We start from the raw sequence: 6,951 nt of genomic DNA, 5'->3' as shown, positions 1-6,951 counted from the left end.
AAACATAACCATCTTTGATCAACGAGCTAGTCAAGTAGAGGCATACTAGTGACACTCTGTTTGTCTATGTATTCACACAAGTATTATGTTTCCGGTTAATACAATTCTAGCATGAATAATAAACATTTATCGTGATATAAGGAAATAAATAATAACTTTATGATTGCCTCTAGGGCATATTTCCTTCAGTCTCCCACTTGCACTAGAGTCAATAATCTAGTTCACATCGCCATGTGATTTAACACCAATAGTTCACATCACCATGTGATTAACACCCATAGTTCAATCGTCATGTGACCAATACCCAAAGGGTTTACTAGAGTCAATAATCTAGTTCAAATCGCTATGTGATTAACACCCAAAGAGTACTAAGGTGTGATTATGTTTTGCTTGTGAGAGAAGTTTAGTCTATGGGTCTGTCACATTCAGATCGTATGTATTTTGCAAATTTCTATGTCAACAATGCTCTGCACGGAGCTACTCTAGCTAATTGCTCCCACTTTCAATATGTATCCAGATTGAGACTTAGAGTCATCTGGATCAGTGTCAAAACTTGCATCGACGTAACCCTTTACGACGAACCTTTTTGTCACCTCCATAATCGAGAAACATATCCTTATTACATTAAGGATAATTTTGACCGCTGTCCAGTGATCTACTCCTAGATCACTATTGTACTCCCTTGTCAAAATCAGTGTAGGGTATACAATAGATCTGGTACACAGCATGACATACTTTATAGAACTTATGGCTGAGGCATAGGGAATGACTTTCATTCTCTTTCTATCTTCTGCCGTGGTCGGGCTTTGAGTCTTACTCAATTTCACACCTTGTAACACAGGCAAGAAACTCTTTCTTTGACTGTTCCATTTTGAACCACTTCAAAATCTTGTTAAGGTATGTACTCATTGAAAAAACTTATCAAGCGTCTTGATCTATCTCTATAGATCTTGATGCTCAATATGTAAGCAGCTTCACCGAGGTCTTTCTTTGAAAAACTCCTTTCAAACACTCCTTTATGCTTTGCAGAATAATTCTACATTATTTCCGATCAACAATATGTCATTCACATATACTTATCAGAAATGTTGTAGTGCTCCCACTCACTTTCTTGTAAATACAGGCTTCTCCAAAAGTCTGTATAAAACCAAATGCTTTGATCACACTATCAAAGCGTTTATTCCAACTCCGAGAGGCTTGCACCAGTCCATAAATGGATCGCTGGAGCTTGCACACTTTGTTAGCTTCCTTTGGATCGACAAAACCTTCCGTTTGCATCATATACAACTCTTCTTCCAGAAATCCATTCAGGAATGCAGTTTTGACATCCATTTGCCAAATTTCATAATCATAAATTGCGGCAATTGCTAACATGATTCGGACATACTTAAGCATCGCTACGGGTTAGAAGGTCTCATCGTAGTCAATCCCTTGAACTTGTCGAAAACCTTTCGCAACAAGTCGAGCTTTATAGACAGTAACATTACCGTCAGCGTCAGTCTTCTTCTTGAAGATCCATTTATTTTCAATGGCTTGCCGATCATCGGGCAAGTCAACCAAAGTCCATACTTTGTTCTCATACATGGATCCTATCTCGCATTTCATGGCCTCAAGCCATTTTGCGGAATCTGGGCTCACCATCGCTTCTTCATAGTTCGTAGGTTCGTCATGGTCTAGTAACATAACCTCCAGAACAGGATTACCGTACCACTCTGGTGTGTATCTTACTCTGGTTGATCTACGAGGTTCAGTAATAACTTGATCTGAAGTTTCATGATCATCATCATTAACTTCCTCACTAATTGGCGTAGGTGTCACAGAAATTGGTTTCTGTGATGAACTACTTTCCAATAAGGGAGCAGGTACAGTTACCTCATCAAGTTCTACTTTCCTCCCACTCACTTCTTTCGAGAGAAACTCCTTCTCTAGAAAGGATCCATTCTTAGCAACGAATTTGCCTTCGGATCTGTGATAGAAGATATACCCAATAGTCACCTTTGGGTATCCTATGAAGACGCATTTCTCCGATTTGGGTTCAAGCTTATCATGTTGAAACTTTTTCACATAAGCATCGCAACCCCAAACTTTAAGAAACGACAACTTTGGTTTCTTGCCAAACCACAGTTCATATAGTGTCGTCTCAAACGGATTTAGATGGTGCCCCTTTTTTTACGTGAATGCAGCTGTCTCTAATGCATAACCCCAAAACTATAGTGGTAAATCGGTAAGAAACATCATAGATTGTACTATATCCAATAAAGTACGGTTATGACGTTCGGACACACCATTATGCTGTGGTGTTCCAGGTGGCACGAATTTGTGAAACTATTCCACATTGTTTTAATTGAAGACCAAACTCGTAACTCAAATATTTGTCTCCGCGATCAGATCATAGAAACTTTATTTTCTTGTCACGATGATTTTCCACTTCACTCTGAAATTCTTTGAACCTTTCAAATGTTTCAGACTTATGTTTCATCAAGTAGATATACCCATATCTGCTCAAATCATATGTGAAGGTCAGAAAATAACGATACCCGCCGCGAGCCTCAACACTCATCGGATCGCATACATCAGTATGTATTATTTCCAATAAGTCAGTTGCTCGATCCATTGTTCCGGAGAATGGAGTCTTAGTCATCTTGCCCATAAGGCATGGTTCACAAGCATCAAGTGATTCATAATCAAGTGATTCCAAAGCCCATCAGCATGGAGTTTCTTCATGCGCTTTACACCAATATGACCTAAACGACAGTGCCACAAATAAGTTGCACTATCATTATTAACTTTGCATCTTTTGGCTTCAATATTATGAATATCTGTATCACTACGATCGAGATCCAACGAACTATTTTCATTGGGTGTGTAACCATATAAGGTTTTATTTATGTAAACAGAACAACAATTATTCTCTAACTTAAATGAATAACCTTATTACAGTAAACATGATCAAATCATATTCAAGCTCAACGCAAACACCAAATAACACTTATTTAGGTTCAACACTAATCCCGAAAGTATAGGGAGTGTGCGATGATGATCATATCAATCTTGGAACCACTTCCAATACACATCGTCACTTCATCCTTAACTAGTTTCTGTTCATTATGCAACTCCCGTTTCCAGTTACTACTCTTTAGCAACTGAGCCAGTATCAAATACCGAGGGGTTGCTATAAACACTAGTAAAGTACACATCAATAACATGTATATCCAATATACCTTTGTTCACTTTGCCATCCTTCTTATCCACCAAATACTTGGGGTAGTTCCGCTTCCAGTGACCAGTCCCTTTGCAGTAGAAGAACTTAGTCTCAGGCTTAGGACCAGACTTAGGCTTCTTCACTTGAGCAACAACTTGCTTGCCGTTCTTCTTGAAGTTCCCCTTCTTCCCTTTGCCCTTTTCTTGAAACTAGTGGTCACGTCAACTATCAACACTTGATGTTTTTCTTGATTTCTACCTTCGTCGATTTCAGCATCACGAAGAGCTCAGGAATTACTTTCGTCATCCCTTGCATACTATAGTTCATCACGAAGTTCTACTAACTTGGTAATGGTGACTAGAGAATTCTGCCAATCACTATCTTATCTGGAAGATTAACTCCCACTTGATTCAAGCGATTGTAGTACCCAGACAATCTGAGCACATGCTCACTGCTTGAGCTATTCTCCTCCATATTTTAGCTATAGAACTTGTTGGAGACTTCATATCTCTCAACTCGGGTATTTGCTTGAAATATTAACTTCAACTCCTGGAACATCTCATATGGTCCATGACGTTCAAAACGTTTTTGAAGTCCCGATTGTAAGCCATTAAGCATGGTGCACTAAACTATCAAGTAGTCATCATATTGAGCTAGCCAAACGTTCATAACGTCTGCATCTGCTCCTGCAATAGGTCTGTCACCTAGCGGTGCATCAAGGACATAATTCTTCTGTGCAGCAATGAGGATAATCCTCAGATCACGGATCCAATCCGCATCTTTGCTACTAACATCTTTCAACATAATTTTTCTCTAGGAACACATCAAAAATAAACACAGGGAAGCAACAACGCGAGCTATTGATCTACAACATAATTTGCAAAATACTATCAGGACTAAGTTCATGATAAATTTAAGTTCAATTAATCATATTACTTAAGAACTCCCACTTAGATAGACATCCCTCTAATCCTCTAAGTGATCACGTGATCCATATCAACTAAACCATGTCCGATCATCACGTGAGATGGAGTAGTTTCAACGGTGAACATCACTATGTTGATCATATCTACTATATGATTCACGCTCGACCTTTCGGTCTCCGTGTTTCGAGGCCATATCTGTTATATGCTAGGCTCGTCAAGTTTAACCTGAGTATTCCGCGTGTGCAACTGTTTTGCACCCGTTGTATTTGAACGTAGAGCCTATCACACCCGATCATCACGTGGTGTCTCAGCACGAAGAACTTTCGCAACGGTGCATACTCAGGGAGAACACTTATACTTTGATAATTTAGTGAAGGATCATCTTATAATGCTACCGTCAATCAAAGCAAGATAAGATGCATAAAAGATAAACATCACATGCAATCAATATAAGTGATATGATATGGCCATCATCATCTTGTGCTTGTGATCTCCATCTCCGAAGCACCGTCATGATCACCATCGTCATCGGCGTGACACCTTGATCTCCATCGAAGCATCGTTTTGTCTCGCCAACTATTGCTTCTACGACTATCGCTACCGCTTAGTGATAAAGTAAAACAATTACATGGCGATTGCATTGCATACAATAAAGCGACAACCATATGGCTCCTGCCAGTTGCCGATAACTCGGTTACAAAACATGATCATCTCATACAATAAAATTCAGTATCATGTCTTGACCATATCACATCACAACATGCCCTGCAAAAACAAGTTAGACGTCCTCTACTTTGTTGTTGCAAGTTTTACGTGGCTGCTACGGGCTTAGCAAGAACCGTTCTTACCTACGCATCAAAACCACAACGATAGTTTGTCAAGTTGGTGCTGTTTTAACCTTCGCAAGGACCGAGCGTAGCCACACTCGGTTCAACTAAAGTGAGAGAGACAGACACCCGCCGGTCACCTTTAAGCAACGAGTGCTCGCAACGGTGAAACCAGTCTCGCGTAAGCGTACGCGTAATGTCGGTCCGGGCCGCTTCATCTCACAATACCGTCGAACCAAAGTATGACATGCTGGTAAGCAGTATGACTTATATCGCCCACAACTCACTTGTGTTCTACTCGTGCATAACATCAACACATAAAACCTGGCTCGGATGCCACTGTTGGGGAACGTAGTAATTTCAAAAAAAATTCCTACGCACACGCAAGATCATGGTGATGCATAGCAACGAGAGGGGAGAGTGTTGTCCACGTACCCTCGTAGACCGAAAGCGGAAGCGTTAACACAACGCGGTTGATGTAGTCGTACGTCTTCACGATCCGACCGGTCAAGTACCGAACGTACGGCACCTCCGAGTTCAGCACACGTTCAGCTCGATGACGTCCCTCGAACTCCGATCCAGCCGAGTGTTGAGGGAGAGTTTCGTCAGCACGACGGCGTGGTGACGATGATGATGTTCTACCGCGGAGGGCTTCGCCTAAGCACCGCTACGATATTATCGAGGTGTAATATGGTGGAGGGGGGCACCGCACACGGCTAAGAGATCAATAGATCAATTGTTGTATCTCTGGGGTGCCCCCCTGCCCCCGTATATAAAGGAGCAAGGGGAGGCCGGCCGGCCCTTGTTGGCGCGCCAGGAGGAGGAGTCCTCCTCCTACTAGGAGGAGGACTCCCCTCTTTCCTACTCCTACTAGGAGGGGGAAAGGAAGGGGGAGAGGGAGAAGGAAAGGGGGGCGCCGCCCCCCCTCTCCTAGTCCAATTCGGACCAGAGGGGAAGGGGGCGCGCGGCCCCTCCTGGCTGCCCCTCTCTCTCCACTAAGGCCCATAAGGCCCATTACTTCTCCCGGGGGGGGGGGGGGGGTTCCGGTAACCCTCCGGCACTTCGGTTTTCTCCGAAATCACCCGGAACATTTCCGGTGTCCGAATATAGTCGTCCAATATATCAATCTTTATGTCTCAACCATTTCGAGACTCCTCGTCATGTCCGTGATCACATCCGGGACTCCGAACAACCTTCGGTACATCAAAACATATAAACTCATAATATAACTGTCATCGTAACGTTAAGCGTGCGGACCCTATGGGTTCGAGAACTATGTAGACATGATCGAGACACGTCTCCGGTCAATAACCAATAGCGGAACCTGGATGCTCATATTGGCTCCCACATATTCTACAAAGATCTTTATCGGTCAGACCGCATAACAACATACGTTGTTCCCTTTCTCATCGGTATGTTACTTGCCCGAGATTCGATCGTTGGTATCTTAATACCTAGTTCAATCTCGTTACCGGCAAGTCTCTTTACTCGTTCCATAATACATCATCTCGCAACAAACTCATTAGTTGCAATGCTTGCAAGGCTTAAGTGATGTGCATTACCGAGAGTGCCCAGAGATACCTCTCCGACAATCGGAGTGACAAATCCTAATCTCGAAATACGCCAAACCAACAAGTACCTTCGGAGACACCTGTAGAGCACCTTTATAATCACCCAGTTACGTTGTGACGTTTGGTAGCACACAAAGTGTTCCTCCGGTAAATGGGAGTTGCATAATCTCATAGTCATAGGAACATGTATAAGTCATGAAGAAAGCAATAGCAACATACTAAACGATCGAGTGCTAAGCTAACGGAATGGGTCAAGTCAATCACATCATTCTCCTAATGATGTGATCCCGTTAATCAAATGACAACTCATGTCTATGGCTAGGAAACATAACCATCTTTGATCAACGAGCTAGTCAAGTAGAGGCATACTAGTGACACTCTGTTTGTCTATGTATTCACACAAGTATTATGTTTCCGGTTAATAC

The sequence above is a fragment of the Triticum aestivum genome, chromosome 3D (assembly GCF_018294505.1).
Source record: "Triticum aestivum cultivar Chinese Spring chromosome 3D, IWGSC CS RefSeq v2.1, whole genome shotgun sequence".
In the NCBI taxonomy this organism is placed as follows: domain Eukaryota; kingdom Viridiplantae; phylum Streptophyta; class Magnoliopsida; order Poales; family Poaceae; genus Triticum; species Triticum aestivum.
Note: the sequence above shows the minus strand (reverse complement) of the source record.